Genomic DNA, 20,421 nt, shown 5'->3' with positions numbered 1-20,421 from the left:
ACGGTATCAAAATAGGTAGAAATCCTCAGTCATAGGACTTTTATAATCCAAGATGTAAACTAAAAATTATACATAAAGCTGTTCAAAACAGGATTAATTAAAATAACATAAAAAGAAAAATTAGGGAATGATTAGAATAAAATTATTATATAATTATAGCCATTTGATGATGTCAACTTTTAAAAAGCATGGTGTGATATGTATGGTTTGGCTATGTCCTTACCCAAATCTCATATTGAATTGTAGTTTCCATAATCCCCATGTGTCATGGGAGGGACCTAGTGGGAGGTAATTGAATCATGGGGGTGGTTACCCCCATGCTGCTCTTCTCATGGTAGTGAGTTCTCACGATATCTGATGGTTTTATAAGGGGCTTTCCCCCATTTGCTAGGCACTTCTCCTTCCTGCCATCATGTGAAGAAGGGTGTGTTTGCTTTCCCTTCCATCATGATTGTAAGTTTCCTGAGGCCTCCCCAGCCACGTGGAACTGTGAGTCAATTAAACCTCTTCATAAATTACCCAGTCTCTGGCAGTTCTTTATAGCAGTGTGAGAATGGGCTAATACAGGTGGTATATAGGCAAATGCATGTGAAACACTACTGAATGAAAAATATGAAAAGATTGATAACCTCTGGCCTTCTTGTGGTCTGAGAAAAACAGACTTCTTACTTTTACTGCTGTGGTCAGGTTTTCTGTTGTCTGTGGCCAATGCACTCCTCATAGTCACAACAAAGAAGTAAACAGACAGTGCTTGAAGATTGTAAATTGGGGTAAATCTTTCTAGAGGAAATACAGAAATATGTAACAAAAATCTCCTGATTTTGGTAACTTATTAGTAAATAAGTTTAAACTTTAATTTGTACATATTTTACCTACTGTGAATGTACCTAAAGATTCAAATATTTGAATATTAATTTAATCATTGTGGGTTTGGGGTTTTATTTGAGTCTCACTCTGTCATTCAGGCTGGAGTGCAGTGATATGATCACGGCTCACTGTAGCCTTCATCTCCCAGGCTCAACTGATCCTTCCACCTCAGCCTAGTGGGTAGCTGGGACTGCAGGTACATGCTACCATGCCTGGCTAATTTTTTAAAATGTTTTTGTGGAGATGGGGTTTTGCCATGTTGCCCAAGCTGGTCATGGTCATTGTTAATAGCATTAAAAAAAACTACTTTATGTCCCAACAATATATTATTTACATAAATATTATATAATATTTACATAAATTATGGTTCAACCATCCAGTAGAATACTTTACACTCATTAAAACTCAGGTTGTATAACTTCACAGGAAAAGCTTCATAATAAGTGTGAAAAGGAGCTTTCTCAAAGAAGTAGGAATAATCTCATATTTTAATATAATGATAATTACATATTTATGATTACTTACATATAATTATATAATATATGATTATAAATTATCAATATACTTACATAATTAAATATAGAAAATAATATAAAATATATAAATATTTTTATATTACATAGGCAGAAAAGTTGGAGGATTTTACTAACCAAAACTATAGTAGTGATTATCTTTAACAGTGCTTTTTATTTTTTTACATTACATCTTACATTTTGTATAATACATTTTTTCTACAATTTCAAATTTTACATTGTTCTTGTATTGCTTTTTGAACCAAAAAAGAATAAATATTATTTTTTTAAATTAAAACCATGGTTAGAACTCAGCTGATATGAGTGTAAAGTCAATGGCTATAAAATTATTTTTTTAATTGTTACACATGGACTTACTCCTAAGTAAATGCATTTCCCCATGAGAAGAATTATTTCTGTCTTTACTTTAGTGTCTAGAATACTGCAATTTTGTGTAAATATGAAATTGGGTCTTGCTTATCTTCATACAACTTTCTTAGGTGCTCATGGCATCTGAGAGCCAGTAGTGTTTTAAACAGAGTCCTTACAATCTGGAAATTTGAGTTCTAAGTTTGGATTATTTACATCTTCAATTGTGTTTTCACTAAGTCCCTTCACTCTTCAGGAATTATAGTTTCCTACATGTAAAAGGATATCTCCTATGATTAAATCATGAGGTATCCTGGGCAGATGATGACTTCAGTGATGTTGTGCCCCCGAAAAAGAGTGTGGCTCAGAGCGGGACATGTTTTCCTTTCCTTTGAACGCATATTACCTTGCTCATCTCCACTGCCTCCTACAAGGCAGATAAGCAACAGATGTGACCATTACAAACACTCGTCAGATGAAGCAGTGACATAAACAGGCAGAGTAGGATGAGGGTGTGTTGTTTTGCAGACCACGTGGGAGGAGCAGCTTTCAGAGCCAAGAATGAATATTGGATGAAGTTATTAGGTAAAAATGGACTTGCTCAACATCCCAGAAAGGAAACTCCTCCTGTGCCCGAGTTCAAGAACAACTTCCTGGGGTGGAATGAGAGACTTCAGCTGATGGAGGGGAAAATGACATGCCACCTGGAGAAAAACCCAAGGAGAGACCAATATTCCTCTTGTTCCCCTTATAGGTCTTACACTTTCCCACTGAAACAGGAGTTAACATCAGCACAATTCAGGCTCCTGAGGAGTTCCTTTTTTTCAGAGGCAGGGTCTCTCTCTCTCTCTGTCTGTTGCCCAGGGTGGAGTGCCATGGAGCAATCGTAGCTCACAGGAGCCTCAAACTCCTGGTCTCAAGGGATTCTCTTGCCTTGGCTCCCCAAAACTCTGGAATTATAGGCATAACCCACCACACCCAGCTCCTGCGGGGTTCTTTATCTTTGGCAAGTCTTAAGTTAGCTCCAACTTGATTGGGATGAGGATAGAGTAGATTCCTTCTATCTCTTTTTTTAAATTAAAGTAGTTTAAGAAAAGATATGGAAATGCAGAAATGGATACAATGTACTCTAAAAAGATGTCAGGAATACACTCCCTCTCACGTTCTCTCTCCCCTCTCTTTCTTTCTCTCTCTCTCTCTCTCCACCCCCCTTCCTCCCTCCCTCTCTCTGTTTATGCCAAGCTGAATGGGAAAACGTGACAGGGTACACTTTCTGAGGGTTTCAAAAAGAAAAATAGTAACTTTAAGGTAAAGAAGCCTGGAAGACACCACCTTAACCTACTAATCAAAGTTAACATCATCAGTAAGAGACAAATCAACGGCCTATGTCTCCCGATATGCTGCACTCAAAAGGACATGGCATAATTCCTGTGATTTTTTTACTCAAAATAATTAATGTATATTTAATTGTGGAATCTATCAGATAGCCCTAAATTTGGCCAGGCACAATGGCTCACGCCTGTAATCCCAGCACTTTGGGAGGCCAAGGTGGGGGTATCACTTGAGGTCAGGAGTTCGAGACCAGCCTGGTCAACATGGTGAAACACCCTCTCCACTAAAAATACAAAACTTAGTCTGACAAGGTGGCATAAGCCTCTAATCCCAGCTACTCAGGAGGCTGAGGCAGGGAAATCTTTTGAACCTGGGAGGAGGAGGTTTCAGTGAGTCGAGATTGTGCCACTGCACTCCAGCCTGGGTGACAGAGTGAGACTGTCTCAAATAAAAAAAAATAATAACCCTAAATTTAGAAATATTTCTAAACATAGCTGACCAGTGCCCTTCAAAAGTGACAAGAACATGAAAGACGAAGAAGCACTGAGAATCAGTTCTAGAATAAAGGAGAGTAGATATACATGGCAGCCAAAACCAGCATGTGATCATGGATTGGATCCTGGACAATAAAAATGACATTACAGAGACAATTGGTAAAACTTTAAAGAAGGTTTAATAATTGTACTGAATCAATGTTTAATCTCCTGATTTTGATAATTTAGTTACATAAGATGTTAACTTCTGGGAAATTTTGGTGAAAATGTACAAAGATTTTTTGTAGCTGCTTTATAAACCTGAAATGATTTAAAAATGAAGAGTTAAAAAATTAAAAATAAACATATGAAAATGGGCAGAGAAATAATTTCACATTTCACATAGAACTCAGAGTACTTTTAGTAGCAACGGTCCTGTCAAGCAGTAACCCCATTTTATAAAATTAAGGAACTTAGACTAAGAAAGCTGAAGTCACATGCTTTAAGATCACAGAATTAGTGAATGTTGACTTCAGGTCTGTTATGGCTGATAACAGATACGATATTTTGATAAATTGAACACTTTAGTCTCATGAAATGCCCTCTTTATCCCTGGTGATATTTCTTGTTTTGAATTCCCATGTAATCTTAAAAGACACAGTTCAGCTTTATTATGATCAGTGTTTGCATGTTACATCTTTTATCATCCTTTTACTTTTATCCTTTTTTGATATTTAAAGTGAATTTCTTGTAGACAGTATGTAAGTAGCAGGTCATATTTTTTTATTCGGTCTTACAATCTCTGTCTTTTAATTAGACTGTTTATACCGTTTGGGTTTAATGTAATTATCACTACAGTTATGTTGAAATTCGTCGTCTTACTATTTGTGTTCTCTTTGACCCACTTGTTCTGAGTTCTTTTTTCTCTTTTCCTGCCTTCTATTATATAAATCAAGTATTTTATATTAGTCTGTTTCATTGGCACTATGACTTACTCTCTCCATTTTTAAAAATGTTTGCTTTAAGATTTACAATATGCATCATTAACTTTTCACAGTCTACCTTCAATTAATATTATGCCTCTTCCCATGAAAAGTAAGAACTGTACAACAGGATACATCTTTTTCATCTTTTCTGTCTGAAATTTGAAATGCTCCAAAATTCAAAACATTATGAGCACCAAATTTATACTTCAAGTGGAAAATTCCATATCTGACATCTTTGCCTTCTACAACTCAATGCATACAAACTTTGTTTCATGCACGAAAATATTAAATATTTTGCATAAAATTACCTTCAGGATATGTGTATAAGTTGTATATAAAACATGGATTAATTTTGTGTTTAGACTTGGGTCCCATTTCCAAGATACCTCATTATGTGTATTCAAACATTCCAATATTCAAAAAAATCCAAAATTCAAAACCCTTCTGGTCCCCAGCATTTTGGCCAACGGATACTCAACCTGTATTTTTGCATAGACTTTACTTCTACATGTATTGCAAAACATATAATATATTGATTATATTTTTTTACTGACAATTATCTCTTAAGGAATCAAAAAATGAGAAAAATATTTGTTTATTCACATTTACTATTTCTGTACTTTTCAATTTCAATACTTTGCAAAGATTTAAGTTTATTACATAAATTTCCTGAAGAACAACCTCTAACATTTCTGTAGTACAGATTTGCTAGTGACAAATATTTTTCAACTTTTGCTTGTCTAAAAAAACTTTATATTTTTTCTTTATTTTTAAAGGATCTAGTAAAGGATATTTCTGCTGGATATGTCTAGGTCATGAGTGTTTTTCATTTAGTACTTTATAGATGTCTTTTGACTCACAGAATTTCTGAGCTGAGATCACGCCACTGCACTCCAGCCTGGGCGACAGAGTGAGACCCTGTCTCAAAATAAAAAACAAAAAAAACAAAAACAAAACAAAAACAACAACAAGAAAAGTTTTTTTCTCATCATCACTTATTATCAGCCTTTTAATTATGATGGGCTTTGGCATGTTTGTGTCTTCTTGTGTATATGTTTATCTGTCTTGGGATTTGTTGCATTTCTTGAACCTTTGCATTTACAGTTTTCACCAAATTTACAAAAAAAATTTCCATTATTCAAGTATTTCCCCATAACTAAAATTACAGATGATATGGTTTGGCTGTGTCCCCACCCGAATCTCATCTTGAATTGTAGTTTTCACAATCCTCATGTGTCACGGGAGGGAGCCAGTGAGAGATAATTGAATCATGGGAGTGATTTCCCCCATACTGTTCTCATGGCAGTGAATAAGTCTCACAAGATCTGATGATTTTATAATGGGAAACCCCTTTCATTTGGTTCTCATTCTGTCTTGCTTGATGCTATGTAAGAAGTGCCTTTCGCCTTCCACCATGATTGTGAGGCCTCCCCAGCCATGTGGAACTGTGAGTCCATTAAACCACTTTTTCTTTATGAATCACCCAGTCTCAGGTATGGTTTTATCAGCAGCATGAAAATAGACTAATACAACACATATGTTAGATTAGCTTGCTACAGGTCGCTAATGCACCATTCTTTTTATTTTGTACTGTTTTATTAGGGATCACAAACATGCAGAGTTCGTTGCCAAACATCTAAAGACAGTTGTTCATATATTTTGTCCAATGCTCCAGTTGTTTGTGGTGGGAAGGTAAATCTGTGTCCTGTTACCCCATCAAGGCTGAATGCAAAAGTCTATTTTTCTTTTGATTTGCTAAGTTATGTCTCAGAAAGCCACTGTTCCCTACACCTATTTTCCCAAAGATTGACCTATGTTTCATAGCCTGTGCAGGGCTTTCTCCTTCACTTTTATGATTCAATTCCTTAGAGCAGAAACCTAAACAAGAACTGAGACCACATCAGGCTAGTGAAATGAATAATAAGTAAAATATTGAGGCATGCTTAAGGTCAAAGAAGTATTAAATAAACATAAAGATGTGCTATATCTTGATTGTCCAATAACCAAACTCTTTACAGAAGAGAGTGCTTTCCTATAGTCGTGTAGTATTTTATGAGTACGCACTAGGCACTTGGAGAGAATAATTAATTAAACAAACAAGAAATGGTTCTGGACCATTTTTGGCTGTGTAAAAGTTGGAACATCAATAAAGTCATATCTAAAGATAACAGTCACATTAAACAACCTATTAATATTATGTGCTAGAAAAAAGGATAATAATATACATTGCATACAGATAGTTATGACCTTAAATGTGTTTATTTCAATCGGTATTTGAAAACCTGTTATGAATCCTCCATGTCCTCAAGGTAATTGGTATATAGACCCTTTAGTGTCTGGCAACATCCTATTTTTCCTTGACTCTTCTTTTGACTTGCCTGCCCTATCATTTATCTCCTGCCACTTAGAAGGCCCATCCTCTTCCTTTTCATCTGATGAGCACCTACCCAATTTTTATGACCCAACACTTCTGGGAGGCTTTTCTCGGTTCGTTCAAATATCATCTCTTTCTTTCTCCTTAGTGCTTCTTCATCAGTTAGCACTTTATCATATTGCATTCTGATGATTCTAAACCTGTATCACCATTAGTTTATGAAGGTGGGAAACTTTCTTATTCATATTTTTATCTTCAGATTACAATATTGTAGTTGATGCATTTTAGTCAGATAATAAAAATTGGTTAGGAAAATCAATGAATGAGGGAATTCATATAAAACGACTTATTAAAGAGACCTGGAATTTCATTTTTGGAATAAAACTAGAAGGAATTTTAGACCTGTAAATTTGTACTAGAAATAACAGAATCAAGTATTGTCCTGGAAACCCTGCATATTTTTAGAAAGAGGTTTTGGAACCAAAAAAAAAAAAAGTATGTGAAGAAAGGACTAGGGTAGGGAGCATTTACTTCTGTCTTTTGACTTCATGGGAATTTACTTGGCTGACTTATTGAAGGTATCTGCTTTTCAAGAGTCAATTGTGTGAAAGGACTCTTTGTGAATGACACGTAATTTAAAAAACTTCTCCCTTGTCATAACAGAAACAAAAGATCAAGCAGAGGAGTGCATGTGTAGGCAAATTATGAAAGAAGTTATAGTAAAGCAATTCTTTTGAAATTATAATATTTCAGGACACCAATTATGCATGTCATGTTTCAATAGAAGACATTCATAAATTTTAAAATATTAGCTTTATTAATTATTACACATTGTACTCGTAAATCATGATATCACTTTATTCTCCATAAATATATATATAGCTATAATCCATCAACTTACAATTAAATAAATATGTAAATAAAAAATAAAAATACTGGCTTTTAAAATATAATGGTTTTTAAATATTTTAGTCATATTCCTAGGCATTTTTTCTGTAAGCTGCCCACAGCTCAAAGGATAAAATTTTTATGCAGAAGACTAATAAAAGATATTATCCTCAGGAAACAAAGAATGACTCAAAATTCAAGAAAAATCTTTATGTACCCATCCACCCTAATGTCTACATGAGGACCCAGCAGGTCAAACAAAAAGGCATGGTACCTGACAAATGGAGAATTAACAAGCATAAAACAAACATTTGTAATAAATACATTGGCAGAAAGTAATTTTTCAGGAAGAAAGAGGAGGATGTAAACAGATTTACCTTGGTCAAATGGAAGAACTTGGCCGAGCACGTTGGCTCATGCCTGTAATCCCAGCACTTTGGGAGGCCGAGGCAGGTGGATCACCTGAGGTCAGGAGTTCAAGACCTGGCCAACATGGTGAAACCCCGTCTCTACTAAAAATATAAAAACTAGCCGGGCATGGTGGTGGACGCCTGTAATCCCAGCTACTTGGGAGGCTGAGGCAGGAGAATTGCTTGAACCCAGGAGACGGAGGTTGCAGTGAGCCGACACAGTGCCACTGCACTCCAGCCTCAGCAACAGAATAAGACTCTGTCTCAAAACCAAAACCAAAAACAAAACACAAAAAACAAATGGAAGAACTTAGGCGTGTATCAGTGCTTTGCTTACATAGGAATGAGATTTGCATTCTACATCTTTTACACCAAGCCATTCATATATTTCTTAAAATATAAAAAGGGAATCCATAATAATGAAATTACTGTGTATTAATAGTTAATTTGACAAATGCTACATGCCCTAAAGTCTATAAAACTTTATTAGAAATAATTTTTAAAATATCTTAATATAGCTTTCCACCATATTCAGGTTTTTACTCTGTTTCAACTCTAAGGGCTATTTCATATTAAGTCTAAAGAGCAATATAAGTTGCTATAAAATATTATTAATTTAAAAATATGATAGAAAAATTAAGGCATTCATTCCAACCACCTCAATATTGTGACTAACATGTCAAGTTTTGTTTACATTTTCTAGTGTTTACAAATAAGAAAATCAGTTACATTAAGCTTGCGTATGTATAATCACAGAAATGGAACACAGCAGCACACAATTTTGCATTAAAAGCACTAGGGAATGTCGATGTTCCTTTACCATGAACTGTTATGCTTTTCACATATTGTGACATCATATCTTCTTAGAACTAGGTACAATTTTCACATAGAGTGAAGAAGCAGATGTGTTTTGTCCTTAATGAAAGCATTAGACAGTGTTACTTCTATTCAGCAAATGTGACTGGAGTTTTCTTATGGCAAGTTTGTTGGTCATAGGGCAACAGAGAAAACAGATATGAGTGAAGGAAAAAGCTATGCTAAGGACAGGAGGCTGACCTGTTATTAAATAGGAAGTAGCTCGTAGGAGTAATATGCCCAATAACTAGCTTGCATACCCTTGAGCAAATGACCCCCTTGGATTTTCAATTTCTTTGTGCAAAACGTATACAATGAGAGCCTTTTAATGATAATATAGCTACAATACAAAACATTATAATTTCTGTACATGAAAGACAAGAAATACAGTACAATTCTCAAGTATGATTGAAAGGTATCTCTAAGAGTTGTTTATCTTTTCATAAGAGAATGCAGCATAATAGGCATAAGGCACTGGGTTATGGGGGATTCCAAGATGAATAAGACAGACTCTTTCTTCCTAAGAAGAAACTTCTTGAGAATAGCAAGCATTTATTAAGTACTTATTTTATTCCAGGCACTGGACTTCATTACTTCCTTACTGCAACCTGGCGCTTAAAGTGCCATCATCACAAGGATGAAGAAACAATTCAGAAAGGCCGATTGAGATGGCTATGGTCATGCCTTATACCACTGGCAGGTATAAGCAGTAACTCCAGACCCTGAGTGCTTCTCCATTGCAGCCCTGTGTCTTTTTTTCAGGCATTGGTAACATTTCAAGGCAAAAAGTGATGAGTACTAAGACTCCTCCAGCAAAATGCTCAGGAATCCATGAGAAAGGAAGGGAGACTTCCTCGTTTAAATGTCATGTGAATTAGAATTGTAACATGGGCAACAGTATGCCAAAATACTCCCATGTCAAAATGGCAAGGTCAAAGTAGCTGTATCAATGTGTGATGTGTCTGCCATCATGGGTCAAGGAAGAAAATTTGATCCACTAGACAGGGAGAGATAGTCCCTGGGAGAACAGGGTTGAGTGTATAATTGACAAGAAGTTTGGGGACTTGATACAAAATCCTAGCTGTGGTGATCGGCCACTAAATCTTAGATCTCACAGAGGAATGCGTCTAAACCTCACTTAATGAAGGAGTGAAAGCTGTTTGACATTTTCTGGTTAGCCAGGACTGTACCTCTTTGTACTTTTCAATGTTTTTACCTCTCCTTAGAATGCCCTTCCTCTTTAGGGCAATTAATGAGTAACTATTACACATTAATTTGTGTATTAATTCTGCCCGTCCAATACAAACAGGGCATGCTCCATGGAGCTCTCCCTAAGCTCTTTTCCTTTCCCAGATTTCCTTCTCTAAATAACCATAATCCTTACATTAAAAACAATTATTTTAGATTTTCGAGAAGTTGCAAGGACATTTACAGATAATCCCTGTATGTCCACTTTTCTCAACCCACTCCCTGGTAATCTCCTGTAAAAGTTAACAGTTAAATCTATTAATGCTTAAGTACTAACCTGTGCATGTCACAGATTTGAATTCTGAAGAAAAGAAACCCAGAGGGCAAGTCTTTGCCTTGAAAGTAGCACAATAATTTTGCCGTCACTTTAAAAATTCTGCTTTAAATTATTCAGATTTCAATATTCTTGTTTCTTTTCAGTTTGTAATTACCATTAGGATTCTATCAACAACAATATTTTAGCCAATTATACTACTGAATGCTGTGTTTTTAAAAAAACAATTACAGATGGCAACCCACTTTGCAAATCTCCTCTGTAAAAATAAAATATTTTTTAATGTTGGTTTGCTGGTCAATCAGACGAATAATTAAAGCAATGGAGTTTTGGGTTCGTTTCTTATTTAGCAGTGGTCAGTTACACACAAGAAAACTGGCAGGAGAGACTGCAGTACTTTCCATTTTATGAAGATTGCCAAGTAGAGTCAATTTGTTTCCAGAAGAACCTTGAAAATGTTTCTGTGATTTTTAGCAGATATGGTTTTGCTGAGAAATTTTTTGCTTTTAATTAGGATCTTTTAACGTCTTGCCTAATTATTTTCTTTTTAGAGATTACAGTCTTTTTAATAGAGTGATATAAATCTCAGTTCCTATCATAAATCAGCATATTCTGAGCGGAGTCACTCAATTCTATAAAGGATCTGACTCAGCAGGAAGAATAAAAATATGATCCACTTGTCATCTAGAATGCCCGTTGAAAACTTTATCATCCACATCTCTGCAAGTTTTCTTCTAGAAGCTCATTGTTCCTTTACATCCAAAAATTTTATTCAAAAGAATAAAAAAGGGGAAGTAAACAAAACAAACTGCATGAGAGAGAAGTATATAGTAGGCATGGATCATCTGGGTCATGTAGGAGTTGGCAAAGTTCATACATGACCATGTTTAATCATGTCTTGTTGAAAGTTGTGTGTGTGCGTGTGTGTGCATGCACATTGGGCATAAAGTCATGCAAATGCTTCCATTTCATGCATTTATGACTGATTTATTATAAATGATTTATCATCATTTATCTCAGTCATAAGGTATAGTGGACCTCTATGAGAATACCTTTCATTGTTTACCAAAATATAGCCTAAACAGGGGTGTCCAGTCTTTTAGCTTCTCTGAGCCACATTGGAAGAAGAAGAATTGTCTTGGGCCACACATAAAATACACTAAGACTAACAATAGCTTATGAGCTAAAAAAAAAAATAATTGCAAAAAAACCTCAAAATGTTTTAAGAAAGTTTATGAAATGTTTGTGTTGGGCTGTATTTAAAGCTGTCTTGGGCCACATGAGGCCCGTGGACTGTGGGTTAGACAAGCTTCGTAGAACCATCCTTGAGGCGATATGGGTATTGTTTTAGCAAACCCATTACTGACAAATTGAACATTTGGGATTTTAACAGTAACCTTCTTTCCTGAAACTTATTTATTTATTTATTTATTTGAGTCAGCATCTTGCTCTGTCCCCCAGGCTGGAGTGCAGGGGCTCCATTTCTGCTCACTGAAACCTCCGCCTCCCATGTTCAACCAATTCTCGAGCCTCAGCCTCCCGAATAGCTGGGATTACAGGCGCCTGCCACCATGCCTGGCTAATTTTTGTATTTTTTGTAGAGACAGGATTTTACCATGTTGGCCAGGCTGGTCTCGAACTCCTGACCTCAAGTGATCCACCCACCTAGGCCTCCCAAAGTATTAGGATTACAGGTGTGAGCCACCATGCCCGGCCCATGAAACATTTAAATATTACTTATGTACCACTCTACGCATCCAGTTTAATAATCTGAGTGATCATAGGTAATTGAATGCTCCCTTGAACAATAAGCATCATTTTTTATGTGCTGCGATAGTTATCACAGATGCTTCCAGCCACTTAATCCCTGCGGTGTGAAGGTTACATTTCAGATTGAGGTTTCCAGTAAAGGTATAAGAAAATCTTAAATGAATACCCAAAGCATTATTTATTTTTTTTTAGAAGCCAAACTGAATTTGTGGAAGAAAAATAAGTCAGCGTTTAATGGATGGAACAGAGAGTGGAAACATCTGACAGAACAGTAGGAAACTTTGTTCTGTTTTGAACGCCTCACCACTACTCATACCATCTGTCATGCATTTCTCATGAAATAAACAATTTTCAGAATTTTTTTGTCCAGGGAAGAGACATTTTGTGTTTTATTGATTTATTTATCCTATGTAGACTTAAGGTAATGACATTTAAGAAAATAACTTTTGAAGGAGATACTTTTATCAAAACAGGTAGTACTTGTTTTATTTGAAAGCCTTTCTCAAGGACATGAGATGGGGATACACATTATAATTCATAGATTGAATGGGAAATGTGGGGGGCGGCTTGGAAAGAGAGGAAGTGATGCCAAGAGCAAATACTGAATTTCCTGCCGTTTTTATTTCCCAAAATCAGAGTGGCTGAGAAAGGGCTGGCTGAGAGAAGGAGCTGGGGGAAGGAAAAGGAAGGATGACTTTTCTCCGGGGCTGGGTGGGGGGGGTCTCCTTCATAAAATTTTTGAACTGTCGCCACAATCTGGCAATATTTTTATGCCAGAGGAAAGAGGACATTCTCCTCGTTATTTACGGTTTTCATCGGATGTCTCAGTTGATTGTACAAGTTTCTTCCGATCATTCCATGTGTGAAAATTAGCTTTTCTTAAATAGTTATCTTAATAGTCCAGGGCGTTTCCATAACAGTCCAATAACACCCTTGACGTTGAATACTAGTGGCTTAGTATGTTTTCAACATTCTGTTTCTATGATTTTTTTTCTGTGTAATAACTTTCATCTTCAGTTTTCAACTTCTTGTTTCTTCTATCCTACAAGTGCTATTTTTCTCATCTCGAGGAGAGGAATGTTGTGTTATTAGGTTCTGAATGGAGTCTCAGCTTCAATGCAGTTCTGTGTTCTTGGGCAAGTTCCTCAACCTCTTGTTTCTTCAGTCATCTATCTGCTCCTCATGGCTGTGGTGAAGGTTGAATGAGATAATATATTTAGAGCATCTGGTTTGTATTAGGAAATAAATGTTTATTCCCTCCCCACACTGTTTCCTCATTGTTCCTATTACTGAGTTCATCTTTCCTGTCCTGGCTTTCATCCCTGGGTCTCTCCTCTTCCCCTGTGTTCATGGCACCGCTTTGTCCTTCTCATGGATGGGACAACAACAACTAACAAGACAGAGGGGCTGTGGGCCGAGGTGACTCCCCCTACATTACGCTATGCGCAAAACAATTTTAAGGCTTCACAATTTGTATTTCATAAAGCAATAAAAAGCACTGGGCGTTAAACCACCAGAGCTATTCTGGCCTTTGCTCATGGTTTTGAAATCAGATTTATCCTTCATCTACATACCTCACTATCTTCTGAGGTCCAGCCATATTTTGTTGCTTTCTTACTTCAAATCCCACACCTTCATCATATCTTTATTTGTAATCTCATTATCCTTTTGCTTTCTATTAACATTTCCCCCCACCCCCCTTTAGACTCTCCTCAAATTGGCTATCCATTTGAAAGTAACAGTGATTTCTTCTGGTTAAATACGGTGGCCTTTCATCTCTAAATTTTATCTACCTGTACTGGTGTGGATGAGAATTACCAGGATTAATACTACTCTGTTCTGTGGTAGCTCCTGTGTCTTCACACCTCTCATCCCTGCCCTGCATTCCCATACATGGCCCAGCTTCAACTAATGGTGTCTCTTTACCTAAAACACCTTTTGTAACCATTTCTTTTCTCTTTTTCTAGGCGCCAAAAAAACCCTCAAACTCCACTCATTTTCTATTTTATTCACAATGACATCTTCCTCTTAGAACCTCCTGTAAATCCTTGTGGTCTTTCCCTCCCCTCATTTACCTTATATTAGCAACTATACTGAAATATTAAAATGCGATTTTCGTTATTACTACCTTGTTCAGAAACTTGCCTCTCAATTGACAGTTTCTTAAGGTTAGTATGGAAACTAAGTTTCAAAGCTTCCCAGCCAGTAATGCCCTATGATTTGCTTCGTCCTTATTTTTCTCTGAATACTCTTTTCCAGAAAGGCTTCTAGGTATGTAGAAGAGAATCCTGTAACGGACACATTACTTTGGATTTTCCTTGGCCAGTGGTAACAGGTACGGAAGCACGTGCAGAATTATTAGAAACCACAGAGGAGAAAGTGGAGAAAACAACTTTGTCTGTGGCTCCATGTGCTAATTTACATCAAGACAACAATGTACTCACTAGCTTTTCTCAAAATCAGAGAATTGTTCAGGGCTATTTAAAACCATTAAGATTGTTTGCTATTACTTCATACAAACAAGCCCCTGGCCAAATAACAATAACTTAGCTTTCTAGCTCTGCTTTTTTTTTTTTTTTTTTTTTTTTTCTTGAGATGGAGTCTCACTCTGTCTCCTATCTCCTAGGCTGGAGTGCAGTGGTATGATCTCGGCTCACTGCAACCTCTGCCTCCTGGGTTCAAGTGATTCTCCTGTCTCAGCCTCCCAAGTAGCTAGGATTACAGGCGCATGCCACCACACCTGGCTAATTTTTGTATTTTTGGTAGAGATGGGGTCTCACCATGTTGGCCAGACTGGTCTTGAACTCCTGACCTCAAGTGATCTGCCTGCCTTGGCCTCCCAAAGTGCTAGGATTACAGGCATGAGCCACCACGCCCGGCTCTCGCTCTGCTTTTTAACAGCACTAAAGCCAAGTATTCAAAGCAAATGTTTCTCATGAGCCCTTTTCCAAGAACCAGTCTAATGGCTTCCATGCTGTTAATTGTGTTTATTACAAGGGCTGGTAACTTAGTACTCACATTCCTAGTAGACGCAAATACTTATGCTGACATTTGCGTTGGTTTGGCATGATCCCCATAGTTTCTGCATGAGAACAAGGCTGACTGGCCCATTTTCAACTAGCATTCCCAAGTATTCAGAAGCGCTTCTTCTCTCTCACCCTCCTTGTAGTTTCTCTCACTTCACATTCTCTCTAAATCCTTTCCTACCAATATTCATTGAGCCACCAAATTGATGCCTTTTTCACATTGTGTTTGCACAGTTAAAGCTAGGTTGGTCTCCCTGCCACTAGTCCTCAAGACTTTAATCTATGCCACCTGTCACAGCGAGCTTAGATTTCCTAGGGCAGAGTTGGAAGTCCTTCCTGCTTCAAAACTTGATTGTTCTCCATTCCGGAGGCCATGAGTTGTGGCAGTCAGGGTCCTGCACTTGTCCAGCATCGTGACCCCAGATGCAAAGAAAACTTACACTTTGTGTGTATAGTGTCTTCTCCTGACCCTTTTTCAAGAAGATCCTTCCACCCTACTTCCCATTCTCAGTTTCTTAAACTTACTTATCCTTTAAAAACAACCCAGACAGAAATTCTACCTCCTCCGTGAGGCCTTCCCAGGATTCCTTTAAAAATGGGCTCTTATGAATTACAATTTTTGTTACCCATATTATAGATACAAGATTATTTAAGGCTCTAGCTCTATCAGGTGAGCTGACACTTTATCTTGCATTTATAATTATTTTCTGATTGCTTCAAGAGTCTCCATCAATTAAAATCTTGCCTTATTATCTATAGTTCTTGTTTCATTCTTTCCTAATATGTTAATCAGGAAATACTGGCATATCTTTTAAAAATGCTTATGAGACAGTGATATGTTGGGTTCACCTTGGCCAGTTAAGACATAGGATTTAGAAAATAGGAAAAGGCAGGCGAGCAACATATAATGATTGAATAGATACATTACTATACAAACAATATATATGTTTTCTTTCTTTTAATTCGTTCTCCACACTGTAGCCAGAATGATGTTCCACCTGCTTACGTTGCTTCCCTGCTCAAGCCCTTTAAAATCTCACCATTGCTTTTAGGATGCACAAACCCTTAAGACACCTCATTATGATCTGGTTCCTATTTACCTCAGTAGCTTCCACTCCACTGCATGCCACTGATCTTGTCACATTGAACTTGTCTCTCTGATGAGTCCTTATCCTCTCCGGGCCTTTCTAAATGTTGTTACCTCTATGGGACATAATCTTCCTGCCCCTCTGCCACCCTCATTCCTCAGCAAATTCCAACTCATCCTTTGGATCTCTGCTTAGACATCATTTCCTCTGGGAATCTCCCTCTGACTATCCAGGACTCAAACAAGTGCCCTTCCAAGATTCTCTGACAGCTCATGCACTGCTCCAGCATGGGTCTGTGTTATTATTGCCCATTTAGCAGCCTGACTCCCTGACTTGGCTATCTTTGTGAGGGCAGGGCTGTGCCTGTCCTGTACACCAGTTACACCCCAACATAACCTAGGTTGGAAAGATTTAATTTTATTTATTTATTTAAAAAAATAACATGTAGCAAGATTTACTTTTATAAGTGAATATATCTCTTTTTCTACCTTTATCTATATCTATCATTATGAATATGTATGTATGAATACATAATAAATATAGATAAATATAATGTTACATATATTATATTAAAAGTAATGGCAAAACAGCAATTACTTTTGCATGAACCGCATATAATATAATTCTTAAGATGATAGGTCTGGTGAGTGACAAGGTGGGTACTCCTGATGTAGGAGGTTGTCTAAATGTGTCTTAGACTAAATATTTTAGAACACTTATACGCTGTCTTAGGACTTCTATCTTTGATAACCCTTCACTTCTGATCTGTGTAAAATGTCTTTCTGATTCCTTTCTGACTTCCTCCTTTAGGGTTATTTTTAACACTACTGTTTTCCAAATATAGTTCCTCACTCTAATAGAATAGTGCTTTATTCTTTGGATACAGTGCATCCATTTTGCACATTATCCTAAGCAAATCTTGCTTTCAATTTTGTTTAGATTTAAAATAAACTAGACTATGGACGTAATGTTTTCAAATTATCCACTCTGTCTTTTATTTTTGCCGCTGTTGTTGTCATTTTACTTCTGCAAACTCTCTGTAGTCTGGAGCCTATTAGGAGGTCTTGGCAATCATTCACTTCCTCATAATTTGGAAAACTGTGGAAACTAGACCACCGTTACCATAGCTCATTCTGCGTTGGTGTTCTCTGTGAATCGTGAAAACAGATTTTCCATCACTAGTAGATATAAACTAAAATAAAAGTAACACGAAGTATTCCAAAATACAAATAATGATTTATTCGTTGGCAATTTTCAATATTTTTTATCCACCTTTTGGCCCACTAGCAAAGAAACTTGAGGAAATCAGATGACTTCATTCCTTATTTTTCAGATGCTGGATGGCACCTTTAAGAAATCATGCAACAAATATTCAGTGTTTGGTAGAAGGACACAGATCTAGGAGTCCCAACCCACATATTAAAATGATGCTGAGGCTAAACCTGTTCCGCATTCTTTACCTTACCCCTTGTCCAACTAACTACTTTGTTAACCACCAGCAACAATTGTCCCCACCCCTGCCCCTCCTCAGTGGACTTGCCTCTCTGGCTTCTTGACCTTCGCTTCTTCTACAGGCTCATGATATATCTCCTGCCTTCTGGTCTGGCAAACTAGAAAGGACAAACTAATTACTTGATCTCTCCTTCTGAGCTAAGGACCTTTTCTCATAAGATTCATTCTGGGCCCTGTTGCCTCCTTGGTTCTGGCTCCAGATGGACAGATGTTGGCTGTTATCTTGAACCTAGAATCCGGAAATGCTGGAATTTTTGCCAATGTCACTATTCTACAATTGAAAACATGCAATTGTTGAACCCACCGTACTTCACAGGAGAAATGATTCTTGATATGGTTTGGCTGTGTCACCACCAAATCTTGACTTGAATTGTATCTCCCAGAATTCTCAAGTGTTGTGGGAGGGACCCAGGGGGAGGTAATTGATTCATGGGGGCCGGTCTTTCCTGTGCTATTATCGTGATAGTGAATAAGTCTCACGGGATCTGAAGGATTTCCGCTTTTGCTTCTCTCATTCTTCACTTGCTGCCATCATAGAAGAAGTGCCTTTGGCCTCCTGCCATGATTCTGAGGCCTCGCCAGCCATGTGGAACTTTAAGTCCAATGAAACCTCTTTTTGTTCCCAATTTTGGGTACGTCTTTATCAGCAGCATGAAAACGAACTAATACATTCCCCTCTAGGGTTTTTGCTGCAATTGAAAAACTTTATGATCTTCTAGACCAGTCCTTGATCTTATCATGTTCTCTTTTGGTAATAAATAGTTTGTAATACTTCTTTTATGATTCTGAAATAAAAATGATGGATAATATGATCTACCTACACATCACTTCAAAAAAATCAATATAATGCACAAACTAGTATAAACAGAAATAAGAGAAAAGTAATTTATAATAGATTAGTATGGATTTCATTATATAAATGTTTAAGAATGAGTATTCCAGAGGAATAAGAATATTGTCAGGTGATTGCACCTATGCACCAAACCAACTTGTGACAGCTGCAGAGGCAGATGGTTAGAGGTGGAAATTTTTTAATTTTTATTTTTAATTGACACATAATAATTGTACATATTTATGGGATACAATGGGATGTTTTGATACAAGAAGTGTGTTTTATTTCGAGGCAAAAATTGCATAAGTAGTGTTGGTATCAGAATATGATTTTCGGGGTGGGGGGAGGGGGGAGAGATAGCATTAGGAGATATACCTAATGTTAAATGACAAGTTAATGGGTGCAGCACACCAACATGGCACATGTATACATATGTAACAAACCTGCATGTTGTGCACGTGTACCCTAAAACTCAAAGTATAATAATAATAAAAAAATGATTTTCAAAAAATGTGGTAAAATCAAAACAAAACAAATACAATATTCTCCTTGGGAAATGCAATGTTGTTATATAAAATGAAATTAGCTTCCAGGTTCAAATCACATAAACAGGTTTTGTGTTTTTTTTTTTTTTTTGATATAGAGTCTCACTCTATCGCCAGGCTGGAGTGCAGTGGCACCATCTCAGCTCACTGCAGCTTCCACCTCCCAGGTTGAAGCGATTCTTCTGCCTCAGCCCCTCCAGTAGCTGGGATTACAGGTGCCTGCCACCACGCCCAGCTAATTTTTGTATTTTTAGTAGAGATGGGGTTTCACCATGTTGGCCAGGATGGTCTCGATCTCTTGACCTCGTGATCCACTCACCTCGGCCTACCAAAGTGCTGGGATTACAGGTGTGAGCCATTGCACCTGGCCCCACATAAACAGGTTTTTAACTTATACAGATATCTTGTGGGTCAGTGAAAAGTTACGTGGGATACAAAGCAATTCTTTATTCTCTGGAACTGTCTCATGTATTGTAGGACATCTGGCATTCCTGGAACCTGCCAAAGATCTAGACAAAGCCAGTAGCTTCTTTATCATGGCGACAACCAAAACATGTGCTCTTCCCCATTTTAAAACTGCCACCAAGGGGATGATAGAGCTCTCATTGAGAACCACTGTTGAAAATTACCCACTACCTGCCCAGGAATGTGGACAAGAAGAAAGAAGTGGTAGAAGAGGTGGTGGGTGTGAATTGACATTTATGTGTACCTACTATGTTGCGATGTCCATGAAATAATTTTATGTATTTTTTAAACTTCATCTCCAAAATCAACCCTTGAGGTAGGCAGGCTAGGGCAGTTAAATAACTTACTCAAAGTCATACAGCTGAGAAGTATGAGCTGATTGGAACTTGAAGTCCTCCATAGCTAATAGCATTCTTGGCTCTCTGGCTTTACAGAAAATGAAGAAATGGTCAACACTGTACAAAAGGTGGAGAGGCCCCTTGGTGGAAATTTCGAGGGAGTTCCCAGCTGACCCAGGCCAGATGCACGAAAGCCCAGGCCAGGCAGAAAGTGTCAATCATGCTATTCACAAGCCCCGCTGAGGGAGGTCCTGTCC

At 37.3% G+C, this 20,421-nt stretch overlaps 1 long non-coding RNA gene across 1 annotated transcript in view; it reads left to right on the top strand.

Annotated features, from left to right (window-relative positions):
- LOC130541621 (uncharacterized) overlaps positions 1-20,421 on the top strand; it is a 75,902-nt gene that overhangs the window by 18,726 nt on the left and 36,755 nt on the right. The window lies entirely within an intron of this gene.

This window comes from Pan paniscus, chromosome 5, assembly GCF_029289425.2.
Source record: "Pan paniscus chromosome 5, NHGRI_mPanPan1-v2.0_pri, whole genome shotgun sequence".
NCBI classification, from domain to species: Eukaryota; Metazoa; Chordata; class Mammalia; order Primates; family Hominidae; genus Pan; species Pan paniscus.
The sequence above is the reverse complement of the archived record's forward strand: the minus strand, read 5'-3'. Positions and strand labels throughout refer to the sequence as shown.